Source organism: Cyanistes caeruleus, chromosome 9 (genome assembly GCF_971803275.1).
Source record: "Cyanistes caeruleus chromosome 9, bCyaCae1.hap1.1, whole genome shotgun sequence".
Lineage (NCBI taxonomy): Eukaryota > Metazoa > Chordata > Aves > Passeriformes > Paridae > Cyanistes > Cyanistes caeruleus.
Genome location: NC_141709.1, coordinates 17,120,063 through 17,139,696, shown reverse-complemented (window position 1 = coordinate 17,139,696; position 19,634 = coordinate 17,120,063). Strand labels below are relative to the sequence as shown.

Sequence of the window (19,634 nt, the reverse complement as noted above, 5' to 3'; positions counted from 1 at the left end):
TCTCTCTTTTTTCCTTCTGGTTTCTGTGTGAGGCCCTAGTTCTCAGCAGTCTTAAATATCTCTGTGGATCCAGATGGCTAGAAAGTAGCAATGCCATTACAGTCTCTATTTTCTAAATCAGGGCTCTTGTTATTTTGACTTTAATCAATAGAACATCACTGTAAAAATATTAGTTTTTAACATGGTGATAGCTTATTTTGTGTATTTTATTTGCTGTAGAAGCTTTCATTGGTTATTTTTAGGCTGTTAAGACACTATAGCTTCACACTGCTTAAGTTTGCTTCTACCTTTCTTATTTGTAGGTGGGTTTTCAGATGCACCAAAGAAAGTTTTAAAATCAGCTATATGTACAATTGTTTGTGATATCTCCTTCATTCCATGTAAGTAAATAGTTCAAGGATTTCTTGGTTCATTTCTCCTCTTCTGATGAGAATCTTATAAGAAAATTGCATCAAAACCAAAAAATTAAATTCTCTTGTCTGCTTTTTTGAATAGTCTGTCTCTTTCTGTCCTCTATTTTTTTTTATTAATTTATTTAAAAAATAAGTTATTCTACACCTGGATTATCAATTTGATTACAGTGTGTTGATAAGAACTTTATTTTCATGGCCTAGTCTCTCTGAGATAATGAAAATTTAAAAGTTCCACTCCTGTTTTCCTGCACTCAGTTCATTCAGTTCAGCATATCGGCAGCAGAGACACAATCTAGTTCTTCAACCTGTCCAGTGTTCAGCTTCCCATGTATCAAGATTAATAATAATCAGAGAGCTCACACATAGAGGGAGGGAGGTATTGATTGCCATTAAAATGTTGGATTCTGTCTTAAGAAGTCTAGTTTTGCTCCTTACTGTCACAGCACCTAATTGAATTTGGATGGATAAAACTATTTCTAGGCTACATCTGATGCATGATCGTGCACCAGAGCCCTTCCTTTTTTAAACATATAAGCCTTTTTAAATAGGAAACACAAACAAAGTTAGTGGGGTGACAAGAAAAAATGATCTTATTTTGAAAGGAATGAAGATATTCTTAAAAAAAAAAAAAAAGAAAGAAAGAAAAAAGAGAAGTAAAAAGCTCATAAACATGGATAGTGGAACTGTTCATAAAAGATTCATAAAAGAGGTCATGAAAAGCAAACCTTCTCTGATTAAAAAAAAATATTTAGTGTAGAAAGTGAGATGTATGCAGATTATATTGTTCCTGAAAGAAGCTATTAAACACAAGTGTCCCTTGGTTTTATTTGTTTAGGTTATTCACAGAATTGACTCCGTAGCTATCTATGTGAACTTGCTGAAAAAGCATGAGAACTTCTTCAACCTTTCTCTAGGCTGCTCCTCTTCCATAAATTTTGCTGTTTCTGCACACGTGGGGGAAAATATTCTTTTGAACCACACCTTAATTCACTCACCAATTCCAGAATGAACATGAAAAACTTACTTAAATCTGAACAGGGCAAAAATAGTATTCTATTTTAAGTAAGCTTGGTGGAACTACCACTAAGAGGAGCATAAATGATGTGTAGTAGATGTAGTTGAATACAAAAATAAATGAAGAAAAATAATATTATGTACCTTCAGATTTGGGTTGTAGCCATTTCTGGGAATTGCTAATTATGTTGCAGTGATTGTTAATAATGCAAGTTTATTATTGGTACATTAGTACATTTTTAGTTGTATCCATACAAGTAGGAAGTGAGTACAGGGTTGTCAGAACTGACAAGCACAAAATTGAAGCTGTGTACTGAACTGAAATAAGGCTTGAATTCAGCCCACAAGTTAAATTGTTTTTGAAAATGTAGTCAGCAAAAACATGGACTTATTTCATGGATAAACTGGATCTTATGTTGACAGAGTCCTCTTTCAAAATTATTTTAAGAAGACTGCAAACCCTTCTTCCTTTGTGCTAAAGGTGGGAATAAATGTGCATCCAACAGTAAACCAAATTTAAGACATGGTAGGAAAAAAAAAGTAGTCAGATTTTCAGTGACCCCAGCTGCAGTTATTCAAAGACCCTCCTCCCTGCTATGGTCTTTGTATCCCTTGTTAGCACATGCAGATTGCAGCTCCTGCATGACAGCATTGCACTTACCACGTTTCCTTTTTTAAAGATTAGCATGTAAAAGTGGGCAGAAACATATTACAACATTAAATCTGCATGTGCTGTCTTATTTTGAAACTGATGGAAAATTTAGAAAAACAAACCCAAAGCAACACAAACCCAAGAAAACAGAACAACCCACTAGCAAATAAATTTGCTCTCTGTATCCAAAAAGAGGATTTCAGCCACATGCCAGCAGTTGTGTGAGGGTTGCAGAGCAGATGCGAGGAATGAAAATCAGATCTCTTTGTCTAAGCCAGGTTGTCCCTTCTTCTTTTGAAATAGACCTTCATATACCTAGTAGTTAGGATACTTCCAGGAATTGCTACAGGTAAAATACTTACTAATTTTCCTATCAGCCACCTATCTCTTTGCTAGTACTCACTTGGACAAGGTGGGTTCTCTCTTCATTAATTACTGTAGGTGGTCAGTGAGAGAGCAGGGTCATGTGGAGAAGTAGGGGAAAGTTGTGGAACATGAATTCACAAGTTTGATCTGAAGCAGGTATGTTTCTTGATACATAAGTGACAATGTTTCTTGTCCTTTTTCCAGTTTGGACATCTTTGTCATCTTTGCCACACTCTCTACAGTCTTAAGGAGGAGGCTGGACAGCAGAGATCTTCAACATCACAGACATATTTCTCAAAGGCAGCAATTGAAACAATCTTACAGTGAATATGTTTAAGGCTAAATTGTGCATATTTATCCTTAGTTGTAAAGGATCATTAGATTATGCCTATGCTCATATCAAATCGATAGTAACATGTGCAATGAGCCTGTCCTCTCTTTTATGGCATTACAGACTGGAGTATTTTACACATAAATAGGGCAAGATATGAAACAGAGTGCATACTACTTTGAGCTGGGAGACATGGACCATAAATCATGATATGTGTGCATAATTACAAGGTATCAGAACAAGTCCTGAGGGTATTTTTAGCACTGTGAAATGTTGGATAGACCTACTTTCCTACAGAACATTATCCTTCTCGTTTCTTCACTCCTAGGTACCAGACAGTTTTGTTGGCCAGGTTACTTGAAATGGTAGCAGTGTGATAAATGGCAACTGCAAGAATATATTGTGTTTAATTGAACAATCAGAGTTTAAAACTTCTTCAGATTAAACTGTGCTAAGGCTCTGAACTAATTTTCTGAAAATGTCTCCAGGGTTAAACACTTTCTTAGCTAACATTTGGATGTGAAAAGCAGAGGCTTGATTTTTTTCTGCTGATGTGCAATATTTTGGGAAGACAGAATCACAGAATCATTAGGATGGAGAAGTCCTTTAAGGTCTGGCCATTAACCCAGCACTGCCAAGGCCACCACTAAACCATGTCCCTGGGTGATATATTTACACATCTTTTAATCCTCCAGGGATGGTGACACAACCACTTCCTTGGGCAGCCTGTTCCAGTGCTTGGCAAACCTTTCAGGGAAGAAATTTTTCCTAATATCCAATCTAAACCTTGCCTGGTGCAAACTGAGGCATTTTCTCTCACACTGTTGCTTCTTACCCAGAACTGGCCCCTACCTTACTGCAGCCTTTTTTAGGGAGTTTTAAAGAGTGATAAGGTCTCCCTCAGCCTCCTTTTCTCCAGACTAAACAAGCTCAGCTCCCTCAGCTGTAAATTCTTGGCTGCCACTTCAGGATCTACTTGAAAGCCATCAGTGAATACCTGGTACTCAGAATCTCTGAGTGACACGGGCTGTTTCACACAGGCAGTGTCTTGGGCAAAAACTCTCATTTTGATGCATATAAAACTACAGCAGCAAAAACAAAAAATGAGGGAGGAGTGAGATGAATAAATGTCCCATCTGCTTGTATTGTCCACTTGAGCTGCTGTTGTCTGAGGTGACAGGAGGGAGGAGGGTGGAAAACAAACCACCACTGAAATGAAAAAGTGCGAGAAGCATCTCAGTGGTAAGAAAAGCTGTGCTTTTTTCTTTTTCACATAATGGGAACTTCTGTGCAGCCTGAGAGTGTGCATTCCCCATTGCAGCAGAGCTCACGCTTAGGAGTTTAGTTAGAGCTTTTATCTGATTACTGTTCCTAAGAGCAGATTTTAACCCTGCAGTTTAGTTAGCATTGAGGCTTACACCCAAACAGAAAGGGGGTTGTTAATATTTTTTTTTCTGCATTACCTGGCACCAAATCTTTAACTCCCAATGTAATGAATCCAGATTCTGTCCTCCCTAGTTGTTCAGCTGTGTATTTTAAGTCCTGTGCCATCCCCTGTACTATTCTACATTTGCACAAAGCCAAAGCAGGGCTCTTATAAGGCCTTAAAAAGCAGTTATCCCATGTAAATTCATAAGAGATGAACAAGATTCATTGAGCTGTCCTGAGTGTCATTCCTGTCTCGGTGTAAAAAGAAGCACCTTGCATAGCAGGATATTTTCAAATGGGTGCAGAAGGAGCCGTGGGAAGAGGGGATGGAAGAACAGAGCTACCAAGCTGTCTTCTTTTTCCTTGAGGAAGATAGGAGAGACTTGTGTGACATAATAGGTGCGAGAGATCGGATCCATTTCATGGAAGAGGATCTGGATGAAAAATTCTCTCATGGTTTTGCAATGAAACTCTCCACTGCCACTGTAACACCTGTAATCTTCTCAGTGAGATTCTGAATATGAATTACTTGTCCTCCCTTTTTGTAATGCTTATTTTTCTGAAAGTGAAGATAGAAACATCTTTTAATGTGTTTCTAAAGTTTAAAAGGAAGGACCTCTGCACTGATCTAATTTTCTGAAAGCCCCTTATTGTGATCTACCACTCGCTTTTGTGGAGCAACTAGCTGTCATTTAGCTTGATGTAGCTAATTTACTCATATCAATTAATTGGATAATGAGCCACAGGCAGGCTTTTGGTATCTGAAAACTACTACCTTCATTTTGATGTTTACTGCAGGAGAAAATAGAATATAAAATTTCCCCAAATATTCTAAAAACATATATCTATTTTAATGAAATTAAATTGCCAATTAAATGTTATTTGTCTTTGCTGTTCAGTATTATGTTCAAATCAATTTTTACATTCTTATTCATTTGTTTGTACTGCATAAGGATATTCTCATGTCTTAAAATGGTGGGATCACTCATGATGCCTGTGCATTTGCACCTGATCCTTGAATTGTGTAGCATTTACTGGTAGTTCTGTGGATGATATGTGGTGGGTAATTTCAAACTAGATTGATAATCATAAAGCTAGTTTGCTGTAATTTCATTCCTTGATCTAACAGATAAAAGAAATGAAACTCATGATATTCTAGCTACTGCTAAGGATGGCTGGCTGGTTTTTTTTTTGTGGCTTGGTAAGGTATTTATAACATAGCTTAAAATATTTTGAGATTAAAGGTGCTACACCAACTAAAGGGTACATTAAGCAATATATGTTCTAAATTCAGACCTTATCCAGCACTTAAAAATAAATGCAAAGAAAATACTTTGGAAAGGTATTAAACATTTAACAGCCTTAAAAATATTTTTTTAATAACCTTACAAGAGAGGCCTTTAGCTTAGCTTCTATGCAGTGGTAATGTTCTTCTTCAGATTTTCATATATACTGATAATAACATCAAAGCACCTTTAAAGTTCAGCTTATGAAGCATTTGGGGAACTTTTTTATTAGGTCTGGTACTTATAGTTTTGTTATTGGTTAGAATTATTACTTGTTTGACTTGTACCTGCCTTCTCCTTATGCTCCCACCTAGGAACATCAGTAAGTTTAGTCAAACTAAACTCAACTGACTTTGACAAGATATATCTTTCAGCAGTAGTCCAGGATCTCTGGATTTTTCACACCGGGGAAGGACTTCCAGGGTGACTCGAGTTCAGGTCCTTTGTATCTCCAAGATACTTTCTCTGTGAGCTGATGATGTCAAAATATATGAGTTATTTTATATACTCTCATTAATTTCTATGAGTCTGAAATATCACACTTCCTATGCAGAAGTGCTGGATCTGTAACTTCTGTGTTTGTCTTCATGACAGGTCTCTTTTTGATGCACAGTTCAAATATATGCCTAGAGCAAATAAACACACATCTAAAGAAGCTGGTTTTTTTTCCATATTTATATTGTTCTTATTTATTTCAAACAATGTAAATCTTACTTTTCCTTATCGGGAAAAGTGAGAATTTTTACATTAGCCCTAAGCTAGACCTTGAGTATTAAGGGTGAATCTTTTAAGGTTTTAATATGCATTAATATGCATTTTCCAACAATCAGTTGAAACTCCGAGGGTGCATTTTGTGCTGGCCTGGAGCACATTCCTGAGGGCTCATTATCTTGTCAAAGCTTGAAAGATACGGACCCTGCAGGGGTGATGTTGTTTCTCAGTGGGTTAATATGGAGTTAGATTTTTTTGCATGGTGTTAGGAAGGAAGGGCTACAATAGATACAGATGGAAATGAAAATGCAAGACCTTGGTTCTAAATCTGTTTTGGAAAAATTGGATTTGTTGCTCTTCAGCTTTCCTTCTGAAAACTCTCTTGTGACTTTATTGTCAGCTGAAGTGTTTATTGACTGAGAAGTGCTTGCATTTTAGTGATGGATACAGTGATCCTGGTAAACACTTTGGGGCTTTCGTGATGCAATATGCTGTGTAAGTGCTTGTGTTGTTTTATGATGGAGTGGGCAGAAGCTTATTTAAATAAAAAGTAGAATAAAACCCACATGGTTTCAGCAGCCATTAGTTTCATTAAAGCTAGTACAAAGATAAGAGTTAAATGATTTGTGGATATATACAAATGTCTTAAAGTATAAAAGCAACATAGAATCCAATGTCATTATTGCTGGGAGAAGTGCCAGCATTTTCATTATTTTTAATGACTTCCAAACTGGGCCCTTAGTGCCTGATGAGGTAAGCAATTTCAGATGGGAAATGTGATATACCCAGTACTGGAACGTGCTGAACACTCTCCGTTGTTAGTGGCTGTGGCTGTGCTGAGGATACTGTAAGAGGCAGCAGACAATTTGTAGGTTGAAGGTTAGTTCTTTAGAAAGGGAAAGAGGAAATTTTTTCTAGGTTACTGAATAAAATAGAACAATCTGTATGATAAAAATTGTATGTAATGACACTGCTCATGAAAAAACATTCATCACTGAAGAAAGGTAGATACTAAAGAAAGCAGTCTTTGGATTCATCCCAATATTAAAAAAAAAAAAAAAAAAAAAGCACCAAACAAAACCTTCAGTAACTGTTTCTGTTTATTGAAAAAGATAAGCGTCTCGTGGAGATATGGAGGTCGTTAATAATGGAGTGGCTGCTGTGAGAGGCACTTACCTCAGAGGCAGGCGGCCTGCGGTTCCCATGTGCCCCATGTCCCCCTTCAGCACTGCCCCGAGAGCTGTGTCCCTCAGAAATCCCACCAGCACTCATCTTGCCTCCTGCTAGGGAGGCTGTGCTTTGGTCCCTCCTGGGTAGGAGGGAGTTTGCAGAAGTAGCTTCCCAAGCAGGGAGGATCCCAGCTGGGAACACCCCTGACTGCCCTTGGGGCTGCCTGGGCTTTGAGCAAGATGTGCGAGCCAGGAGTACTGAACAGTAAATCAGGGAGACCACGAATGCTGGAAGCGTTTTAATGGTAAAAAAAGGACTTTTTTGGAACCTGGGCTTCTTTTCTTTCACTCTGGCACATATTTTTTGTATGTAGAATGGGAGGCTGGGCTATCCCTTGTCCCCATCTGCCCCAGGCAGAGAGTCTAGTCATCTGCTGGCAAGCCTGGGCACGTGGCATCCCTTACCGTCCCTTCTGGTTGGGTGTACCTGCAGAGAAATGGATCCTATTGTGCCAAATATGTTAAATATGAAAGTATTTTCAGTTTTTTAAAGTTGCCTATTGAGACTTCAGGCAATGAAAGATATTGCTTGGTCCAGAGCAGGGAAGTTGCACAGTGCCACTTGTGTGATGAAGAAATGTCTGCTCTAAAAGTTAAAATTATTGGAAAGATGACCATGCAATAGCGAACAAACCCACAAATCTGGCAAATCTGAAGCAAACACAAAGTAAGGTTTTTTTTATTTTCTTTGTTGTTTTTTTCTTTTTTAAAAATTTTTAAATGATGGAGCCTGCTGCAATGTGATACTTTGAAAGCTAAAAATATAGCTAGTTTGTGAAGATATTAGGTAATTTCATAGAATATTAGTCAACTGATGGGTATTTAAAAAAAAGCTGATAGGCAGCCCCTATCTCAGGAACCTCATAAATCACAGGTTGCAAATTTCAAGAAGGAAATCAGTGGAAGGCTCATGCTCTGTGTCTCTCTTCTGGTCCCTCCATTACTGATCACCACAGAAATGGGGCACAGTGGGGTGACCTCACCCCAGAGCCAACGCTGTATGCCTGCTCCTGTGGCCAAAGGTTATTTGCAGGGTCAAATGAAGATGTGAGAAGTTATTATTGTCTCATTTATATTTCAGCTGGGAGCCTTGCAGTCATAATCCAAGGCATTTGTGCCCTGGTGCTCCTGCCTGTTTTCAGGCACCCCAGATGTGATCCTAGGCCAGAGAAGTGAGGAGCATCTCTCAGCAGTCGAAGCAGGCTCTGCAGCTGAGCCACTGCACATGGAGCTGTGGCCAGTCCAAATTCAGGTGAGCACTCTACTGTATAAATTTTCACCACCCTCGAGTGTAAGTTACTCTACACACATAGTAATGTCCATAATTAAAATGTTCCCTTGAAGTAAATAATTAAATGAGGATTACAGTTATGAGCCACAAAGTGACACAGGTGACAGGCTTACTTTAAGTAGGACAATTAAACTGCAAATTAAAACTAAACCTCTCCATGTAAGAAGAATATTGTGTTAGTTAATTAGCTAAGACTAATAGGTTAGGTGTGTATACTGTATCAAATAAATCCTAGAGATCTTTAGAAAACAGATTTTCTAATCTGTTTTTTTTCTTTTTTTTTGGTTACTGTGGTTTTTTTTTTTGTTAATTCCTGATTTAAATGAGAAATAAAAGTCCAAAGTTAATTTTTAATGTTTTTTTGGCAAAATTGATCATTTTACTGGAGAAGTTTGGTTTTCCTTAACAAATGCTGGGCTTTTTTTCTTTGTTTTTTTTTAACATAGTGCAAATGTTGAGTCCTTTAGGAGTGTTTGCTGAAGAGGTCTACACCTGAGCAGAGCATGGCTAGAAAGAGAATGTATCATCAGTGTCAGAAAGTTACAGCTTCTCACTTACAGAATGGGCAATATTAGTTCTTGTTATTAGTACCTTTATGCAAACTCAAAGATTATTTACTACCAAATTACTGAATTCACTACATTTAATGTTTTTTTTTTTAAAAAACAATTCTTGTGCCAGGTAAAAGACAAGTTTTATTTTATTCTGTTTTAAAATAATTAATTTATTAATAGGTACAAAGTGATCCTAGATCCTGGCAGTCTCTAAATCAAGGAGTTATGAGCTGCACAAAATGTTCTCTAGACAGTACAAACATGTTTTTGCTCTTTTTTCCTTTTTTTTTAAGCAGATGAGTGTTGTAGAAAATACTAGTAGTAAACAACATTTTGGAAAAAATACCCTGTTGTTCCAGTCCAAATTCAAAAAACCTTTTTTGAAAAAAAGTCCTGATTTTTGGGAAAAAGAGAAGATTTGTTTCCCAAGAAAACAGTGTTTGAAAAACACTCTAAATTGATACTACATCTAGAAGTAAAAATAAAGGGTTTTTAAAAATAAAAAATAATGAATAGAATTAAGTTTAAATTAACTTTAGATAAAGTATATTTTTAGAAATCAATTTCAGGAGTTCTGGAGCCAATCTTTGAGCACTTTTAGTACTAACTTTATCGCCCCTTTTAGAGTTACGGATATTTTTGGCTTTGCCCAAGGGAGTAAGGCAGCAGGCATTGCAGGGTGCAGTGGGGTGTGTTCATGGCAGGATTTACCCATTCCTCACCTGTCCCTCGGTCTGACTTAGTTCATGGAGTTATTTTGTGGGTCTGGATGTTCTGAGCAGGTGAAGGCTCCGTGTCCCACCGGGGTCACCCTGCTCCTGGGCAGGCACAGCCTGGTCACGCCGGGCTCTGGCTCCTGCTGGGCTGCTCTCACTGATCACAAGTGCACGAGAATTATGTTATCTAATGCCTGGATAGCTCCTTGTGGTGTGCTACACTTGCACAGAGCGGGATTTTTATTAAAAGTTTTGTTAAAGTAGATAATCAGAAATTCTGATTCAAAAGTCCAAATCCGAATTAGAGTACTGGGTAGAGTATTTCTGTATCCTTTGTTAATCTGACAGTTTAAACCATGCCAGACTGCTGAAGCAGAGCATCAAAATGCCTCAAAATATTTTAATACTTTTCATTTTTTACTAAATCACTTTCTGCAATAATTTTTAAACTCTGCTTCTTATCTTGCGTTTTAACCACTTTATTATGAGAAACACGAAACTAATTTTGACATCTTTGTTACTCAATTCAGAGAGAAAGGAATAGTTCTTGCTTTGATGTACGATCTTAAAGCTGGAACAATTTAAATCACTTTTTAGCTATTGTACTTCGTTTAGTAAAATATTTAGTGCCATTATGATAGTGTAAACCATTAGACTGCAATTACACTAACACAGCACAGAGCCTAATAGTTCTGTTGGAACACAACAGTGATGCATGATTGCTCCATTAGGATCAGAAATCATGGAGAACTAAGGTTATTAAAAAATGAATCATGGTTACAGTCTTGATTTTGTTAGATTGTAATAAAAATATCTTATTTATGGATCTAACTACTACTGTGTCAACCTCTTAATGAAGTATTAAAAAAACCTGTAAGAACTAGTAAGGATTCTTTGGATTATGGTTATGAAGTTTTTTGCTTTGCTGCAGCTGGAATTCCAGAAGCTCATCTGTATTTCCCCAAAAGTGCTTTTCAGGCAGGCTGTACTGCAGCATCTTTCCAGGACGTAAATTGGACTGTTTTTACAGGTATTTTTGAGACCAGTGTTTTAAAGATTGTGAAAAGCTTTAGTTCATGTTATTGTCTAAATATTCTTTTTCAAAAATACTCAAATGTACAGCCAATATATTCCCATCATTTCAAAGACAAGTATAGATGAAAGCGAGGAGGCAGTACTTTCTTTTTGCTACCTTGCTTAGCTTTGAAAGCATTTAATAAGAGAGTTTATAGACACAGAGAGGTTTTCTCAGCAGCAGGGAAATAAGAAGCATTTTGAAAATGAAATGGAGATAGCAAGATTTTTCAAAATGAGATCAGGCATCTAGAGCTGCATTAACACTGGTAGTGACATCTAACTAATAAAACTGATTTCATTTGAAATTACTGGCATTCTTTTACATTTGGGCATGTGGATGTCAGCAGCACATCTGAGACTGCAAAAAGACTGAGCTAGTCACCACTGAGATCTGTTGGGTCTTTCACATTTGAAAGTTCAAGTCAGTGGAAGTAAGCTTTAATCTTAGACTGATTAAATGTTGTTTAACCTGCATTCTCTGAAATAAAACATATAGAATGTGTGAACTGTCTGCATCTGGAAGGAACCCTGTGCTTAAGTTTATGTGAACTATGGTTTTGTTTATTAGTGAATAGGAATTAAAAAATGTGTAAGCATAGTTTAAAACACTCTATTCATGAGAAAGAGGGTGCATTTTAATACAGAATTAACAAGTATGACTCAATGATTATTAGGCATTGCTTTAAAAATGATACAATTTAGATAAGGCAGTTGAAAATAAGACATTAAAATGTCTTAAGGTTGTATATTCTTTGAATTTTGTCCATTAGCTTGACAGAAATATGTAAGAAATTAATTTGAATGAACTGTGATGTAGAAGTGACCTAGACCCTGTTAAGGGTACTCTGGAATGGAGGGATCTTTGAAATAATGCAGAAATGTGCATGAACCTCTAACATTCAGGGTCATGTCACAGTCCCTGGATTTGGACCAGCAGCTGGACACACCCACCAAACTCCTGTGGGCCTGGGGCTGTGCTGGCTGCCATAGAGGACAGTCCTATGGTTGATAATCTGCTCCAGTAACCAGTTCCTTAATAGCTGCCAGGAAAAGAAAAGTAATTTGAAATTTGGCAGCACTGAAGGAAACTGCTTCAAAAAGCTGCAAGTCTCCTCCTTACCAAATTATACCTAAAGAATCCCAGGCAGAGTACCTCAGCATATGCAATACAGACTCGTGATCTTTTCTGTGTGTTTTAGAGGCAAGATCTTCCCTCTTATTTAAGATATTTTCTAACAAGATTTACCTGCCATTGTGCGATTGTCTCTCATCTAGATAATGTGGGAAAATTGCTAAAATGAAGCAACAGAAGTGCTGTATAAAGTACTTTGTTGTGTATTAGCAAAAGTGTATGTAAAAGAGTCCTGTAAAGCCTTTTAGGGCAAATCTGGTTCCTCCTCTGTACCCTGCAGAAGCACTGATAACTTTAAGTGAAGTTTGGAGTGAATCTGTACATTGGCAAATGACTTTAGCTGTCTGTGCCTTGGCTTTGATCGGATCCTCTGGCTGTTGTTCACTGTGGCGACTTCTTGTTTTCGAAGCTCTTCCCATATTTTATTGTTTAAAATGAACTCTGCCTTTGAATATTGTAGCTTGATTTTGTTGTTTTGTTTTGTGATACTCTTGCAAGGTTTCTTTGCCTTATTTTCTAGAGGAATGAGGCGAATATAGTGTCTCCAGGGCACTCAGTAACTGTTGTGTGCTGTTGCTGAATTTCAGCTGCATTTGATGGCATGAGACATGTGGGATCCTTCCCAGGCTGTGCACCACACAGATATCCACCTGTGTCCCTGGGGTGCACCCATGGGCCTTGCTGATGTCTTGTACTGGAAGAGCTAATCTTAGTACCCTCTTTCTTGATTACACTTCAATGTAGTTAGTTAGGATTTTTAAATTCTTTTTGTTTTTTCTCAGATATCAGCTGTCAGAAACACACATAAGTCTCATGAAACAGGTGCCGTATTTGAACTGATTTAAATGAAGAAGGGAGAGACATTTGGTATATATTAATTGGGAGGCAGTCTGAGTCAGGAGAGCAGACAAAATGGAAAAAACTATGAATTTGAAAGTGCCCAACAAATGGGATTTTTGGGGGGCCTCCTTTGTTTGTTGGTTTTTTTTTAGGCAATGTAGATACTTGATTCTTTGATTCTGTGGAGCCCTTCAAAAGGCTGTGCCCTCTGTCTCATTAACTGATAGGAGCATTTGTTAACTGATAATGTGGCACCTTTCAGTTATTATCTTTTTCATCACTATTCTATTTTTGGATTCCTTCTGTCTTCTAATATTTCAAAGAAGCAAAACTTATAACACAGGAAATAAACATGGAGTTGTTTTTGTCCAAGGAACGTAGTTTGCACAAAGCTTACCTTGAAGCATTGAACATGATGTGAATACAGGACTACAAGCCCATTGTAAATGATATCTTGGTTTTATGACAACTATATTACAGTTTCCTAATCTATGGACCTACATTACAGGAAATATTTGTAGATAAAACTTCATGGATGATGATAAAGTAAGGAAAATGTTCCTTTATTCTCTGATGATGCTGAAATCTAAAAAAAATATTATTGCCTACATGAAAAAACAGGAAAAAAATGTTATTATACTAGCTGGTACATTTCTGCACATTATTCACTGCGGTTTTTTGTTTATTATGACTGAAACGGGAACTTTGACATCGGAAAGAAGAATTCATTGTTTTCAGACAGCAAGAGGGCTACGGATTGCATCAGCCTCTTTCCCCCTTGTGACTTTTCTTCGTTTGTGAGCTAAATCCTCTGGTATTTGTGTGCTCAGAGTTTTACATGGAGCACTTCAACACAATGTGCCTGCTTGGGGGAGTGGGAGGAATGGCACACTTTTAACAAGTGTCCTTGAGGCAGAGAACAACAGCAAGGCACATTGCCATGCATCATCCTTTATTTATGCATATGGAGTGCAAGGTAACCCACACTGGGGTCTGCTGTGGGAGAAGGAACAGCAGTGTCACAGAGCTCTGGAAGTTCAATAAAAGCAGTGAAGGATGTGTCGCTTCTCTGTATCTGCTCTGCATAATGGCAGCTCTGGTTTTTACAGCGCTTGGACGCTTGGTTGTCCTGGGATTTAGTGAAGGACATGCAAAACCAGTGCATTTGCTGTGCATACTTCATGCTGATTGTCTGGAAATGGAGCAAGTCAGAAAGAAATGTAGCTTTTGGGATCATTAAAAATCCATTTTCATTAAAAGCCATGTATTGCAGCGACATATTTATACATTCATCCCCTGTCTGCCTATGTCTTACAGATAGAGTGAAAAAATAGGCTTTTCATAACAATTTTAAAGCCTAAATGAAAGAAAAGCATTCTATTTACCTTGAATTACTTACATGCTGCACTTGTTTGGCTTTTTTCATGCTATGGTGAACGGCAACTATTCTGCATTCTTTCTTTACCTCCAGTTCCTTTTGTTCAATCTATCTATCATTTGTTTTTATCTATATCTTCCTCCTATCTATTTCCTCTTTGTGTTTAGAGTTGGTTGCAAATTGTATTTGTGATGCAGGGAGCTTACAATCTGACTGTCTTGATATTATTTTATGCAACCATGACTACCGTAAAAATTGGCTTTACCGCCTGTTTTGTGTTATTGATTCAAGCCCATTTCAGAATTAACTTGTTTGGAATGATCTGGCAATGTTGTGTGCCCTAGGTTCTCTCAGGAAAAATTCATCTCTCATAACTAAATGCAATAAAATGTTCAAATATATCTAAACACAGTTATATTTTGAATTTAGATGAAAACCTTATGGAGTCAATCAAATATACAAGGCATGTGCAAGTTTTAGTTCTAGACTTACAAGTACAGTATTGCAGAAAAAAAGTATTCAGAGACCAGCTTTTTCCTAGAGATCTGTCCCTTATGTAGGCTTTATGAAATTCCTAATCACATCATTCATGTTTCTATCCTGAATTGGTTGGACATAATTTTGACATTTTGACTGTAGAACTGTATCTGTAATTTGAGATTATTGCCTAAATTCTTTTAGGGATTTGATGTTTCAGATCTTAGTTTTACATTTGTCCTCACGGTTAGGTAGAAATATTTGTGTGCTCATAGTCAGTGGAAAGTAATCTACAAAAAGAAATATTCCCTTGTTAATGGCTTGACTGGTCAAGTTTGAACTTTCACATACAAATGGAGAAAATTAGATGCTGGTATAAACAGGAAAATTTAGAATGTGGATTTATTGCAATGTTAAAATATCCAGGTGTTAGAAATTGTTCACTGACATCAAATGCTAGTCCTGACTGTCTTTAACTGACTCGTAAAACCAGTTAAAAAAAAAAAAAGTTCATCTCCAATCAGAGGTTTTTTTCCAGGTACACAAAAATGGGAAGTAAACTTCTAATGACCTAATAATTTTAGCTTTTCTATTTTGTTGCCATCAAGACTGCCTGGATAAGAACTGCCCCTCCTGAGTTGCAGACCTCAGGTTTGCTGCTGTCCCTGGCTGCTGACAGAACCAGGAGCTTCTGGCACCTGTGCAGCCCTGCCCAGCCTCCCTGCACAGGGTGTCCCAGTGTGCCCTGGGAGCAATCCAGCTTTCTTTTGGCTGGTGGAAAACACTGTATTCCAGCTTTGAAATGTTTTGGTGGCCCTGGAACTGGAATACAAATTCTTCTTTTCTTTCCCTTCATGTTTTTTTTCCCTGACTGGTGTATCTTAGTTTATCACTTCTCTTCTTGTCTTTCAGAGTACAGAGCCTTTCTTGAGTGTGTATTTTAAATGTGTGGAGAGGAAAAAGCTACCCAGGTGAGTAAACAACAGATGCAAGTCTATCCTGAGAGGAATGCAGTATGGATAAAGAACTATTATAATTCCTCCCACATTTGTGTTTCCATCTACTTATGAGATATATACGTGTGCCTTGTTAGCAATGATGTTATAATGCAAAAGCTAAAGTTTTCATATCAGAGGAAACATATATTGTTAAATGAGCTGAGAAACACTCTCCCAAGGGTTAGCATTTCTCTTGTATGTGTGAAATCCTACTGAAACAAATGGCCCTATTATTTTAATTGGATCTTTTGGTATTAGAACATTTTTCTTTGTACTGTAGTAAAGAACTTTCTTTTTCTTTTTTTCCTGAAAATGGGAAATGAACAAAAGCAGTGGATGGATTTAAACATTTATGACTTCAGCAGTAGATTATATCAATATAAATAGATGCAGATACACATATATGACTTAAATTCATATTTTATTATGCATTCCTCCATTCTCTCTGAAAATCTAGGGTTTCCACTGTTAAAATAAGTATGATTAAAATTTTGCCTTGTCCTTTTGATTGATATCTTATTTGCAATGCTAATAATGGCAGAGGCACGTAAAAAAAATCCAAACCAACCAAAAACTACATGAAAAAGTTACTATTTTTCAGCAAAATCTAGTAAAAAAATTGAAAAATGGTTGTATCTGTTTAATAAGTGAATTTCTACTTGGGAACTGACTCTCCTTACAGTCATGAAAAGATTCAGTTCTTGAGCTACTCTGTGCTTAATTTGCTTCTGTGAGTGAGGGATTATGCAATATAATGGGTTAAACTTCTACAGACCACTCTAATTTGTTTTGTAGAAGATCAGAGAAGGAAGGGAGGAACTCTGTTTATCATGTTGTGATCGAAAGCACAATACAGTAGAAATTTTCTGTGAACATAGTCTTGAAAACTAATTTGTTGGATGTTTGTTTCCTCTCTTTTCTGCAGCTGTTCAATTACAGACTGTTACTGCTGGTCAGAAAACCAAATATCTGTTCTCTAGGGTAGCTACATTGTACTCCAATGTTTGAAGATTTTTTCTGTTATAATTGGACTGAAATATTGTGGGTTTTTTTTTAAAAGGAATTCTTTCATGCCTCCATCTGAATACTAGTTGCACATGGTCATGTATGTATGCACTGTGTTTAATATATGCATACAGTGATAATATAAACCTGAAAACAAAATTAATTGCACTTATGGAGGCAAAACAATTTCTAATCATGCAGAAAAGATCAAGGAATAATGTGCTAAGAGCAATGAAAAAAATTAAGAAGTCCTAGGGTTAGTATTAATTTAATTTTCTTGTTTGCTTTTTACCAAGTCTGTGCATATGCCCTTTACAAGGACAAATAAGCTTTGAGAGAAACCCACTTATAGACTGACTAATAACCAAAACATGGGTAAACTGCCCTTTTAGAAGTCACCAGATATTGCTGCAGAGCCCCTCACTGAGGGAGAATGCTGTGGGGCCATGCGTGGGACAAGGACTGCTCAGCTCAGCCTTGGCAGCTGTAATGTGGGATGCCTTGGGCCATGGGGACCGGCCTCTCCCATGTGCAGCTTGCAGTGGGTGGCTGGCTTCAGCTGCTGTCTCACACATGTGCAGCTAGAGATGGATCGCTCATCTGTTTGTTACCTCAGAGAAGAAACTACAGCTGCAGTGACAAGCATGGAGTTGTCTCTTTTCGGTGCTTCTCCTGCAGCGGAAATGATGGATTTTGTTTTTCATCCCTTCACACAGAATGATCTGCTATTTTGAGCAAATTAATGAGATAACTTGCTACTTACAAAGTAGGTCAGAGCTGCTGGAGCGTAAATTGCAGTAGCTTTTTGGGAATTAGTGCTGCTTTCCCCGTCCCTGGCAGGCTGTGGCAGCATGTGCCAGCCTCCTGTTGGGTGCTGCTGTCCCGGGTGCCGAGTGCTGCCCGGCTGGAGCCTGGCGCTGCAGGGCACTGGGGGCACGCAGCACCTGAGCCTTGGCACAGCCCTCGGCGTCTGCAGCTGTTTCCATGGCAACACACGTCTTACAAAATAAATATTTGCTCCGCTTCCACAATTGTCGTTATGCTAAGAATTAATTGATGGTAATGTTTTGTCCCCTCGTGCTTGAGAGCGTCTTAGAAATAACTTAGTGGTGTTTATAGGACCAAACAGCATCTGAGGCCATTGCAGCTGGCTGTGTCCTGCCATGGATTTGGGCTGAGAGCAGGAGCTGGTAAAACCTCTCTGGTTTTGGTTGGAAGGCAGGTCAGATCCTGTTCTGCTCTGGAGAGCAGCTGTGTTGATGGGTCTGGGAGCAGCAGTATGGCTGGTGGAGGGCAGGGCAGGAAGGGGCTGTGGGATGGGCACAGCTTTAGGTGGTGCTTTGCTGACATCCTCTGCCCAGCATTCCTGTCTCTCAGGTGTCCTCCAAACACATACTGCCACCCCAAGTTGCACAGCGACCATGTCAGCCCTTAGAAATTAAATCCCAAGCGTGGAGATGTACTGTGGTAATCCTGTAAAAGTGAGTACAGTACTCTTGGATATATGGATGCAATTTTAGGCTATTGTGAAATAGATAGAAATGGATAATTGTGTAAAATATAATTATTTTTTAACAGTGCCTGCTCATTTCAGTGTTTAAGGCTATAAATTCTGATTTTTAAAAAAACAGTTACTTCAAAAATGATTGGAATTGAACCAATGTTACAAACATTCAGATTCATAAATATTTTTGGATTGTATTTGTTTAGTTTTCGTAATAGAGGAAAGTTTTCCTGTAGGAGGAAATTTTTGGCTGCTTGTTACTGGTTTTCTTTTTGAGGTGTAAGCTGGTGTGAATAAAGACTTGTAGAAAACAGGCCAGAAGTTCTGCCATGGCAGCATTAGCGACTGCAGGAACTACTGTTACACAGCATATTATTAGCTCAGCTGTATTCTCTTGTCTTGATCTATTCTGCCAGCAGGACACACTGATTTTGTCCCAAGCCAAAATGTGGGGCTTTTTCTGCTCTGTTTGGATTGGATTACACTATTCCTATCAGTATGGCATCAGTGTACCATAAACACCATGACTGACAGCTGTCTTTTCTCATGGTAAGTGAAACTGATGTTTGTCACCAGTGTAAATCAGGGACCAAACACAATTACCAGCACAAGACCTTTTGAGAGAGCAGCAGTTGTTGCACCCCATCCAAAGCAGGGATTATTGAAATGTTTGAGTCCTTGTTTAATCATGGTTCATCATTCAGCACTATGACAAGTTGCTTATCTGTTAATTCAGAGTGACACAGCACAAGAGCAGCTCTAGAACAAAACTTAAAACCTAGGGGACCAGGAATAGTTGAGCTGACTCTTGCTGCTGAATGGGCAGCAAGCTGAATGTGTATTTTGCTTCTAGTCCAAGGGAAGGAAAACATGGAGAAAGAATTAGTGACAGTAGAAAATTAGGCCCATTTTAAAGAATTTGGGCTTTACACTCCATGTGTGTTTACACTGAATAGGTGATTTATGTAAAGGTCAAAGTAAAAGGTTGCTTTCTCCCTTCCTCCTCCTCTTTTTTTATTTTTATTTTTTTAATAACTTGGAATCACATTTAATGATAAGGAATAACTGAGGAGTTCTCACTGCATGACTTTTCATGGAAACACTGTAGATCTTGTAAAAGAAAGAGGAATTTGGCAGGAGGAGAATAGCTCTCTGTCTTCGGTAGTTCCAGTGTTCATACTGTGCAAACACTTTCTGAAGGTGGTCTGAGGCATTCTTGTAATTTGATGTAC

The 19,634-nt window shown here is 37.9% G+C and overlaps 1 long non-coding RNA gene across 1 annotated transcript; it reads left to right on the top strand.

Moving 5' to 3' along the window:
• Positions 1–8,511: 8,511 nt before the first annotated feature.
• On the top strand, positions 8,512–18,951 carry LOC147651641 (uncharacterized). The gene is made up of 3 exons (XR_015273789.1): positions 8,512–8,682; positions 15,808–15,866; positions 18,822–18,951. It is a non-coding gene; the product is annotated as an uncharacterized LOC147651641 (long non-coding RNA).
• The last annotated feature ends 683 nt before the right edge of the window (positions 18,952–19,634 follow it).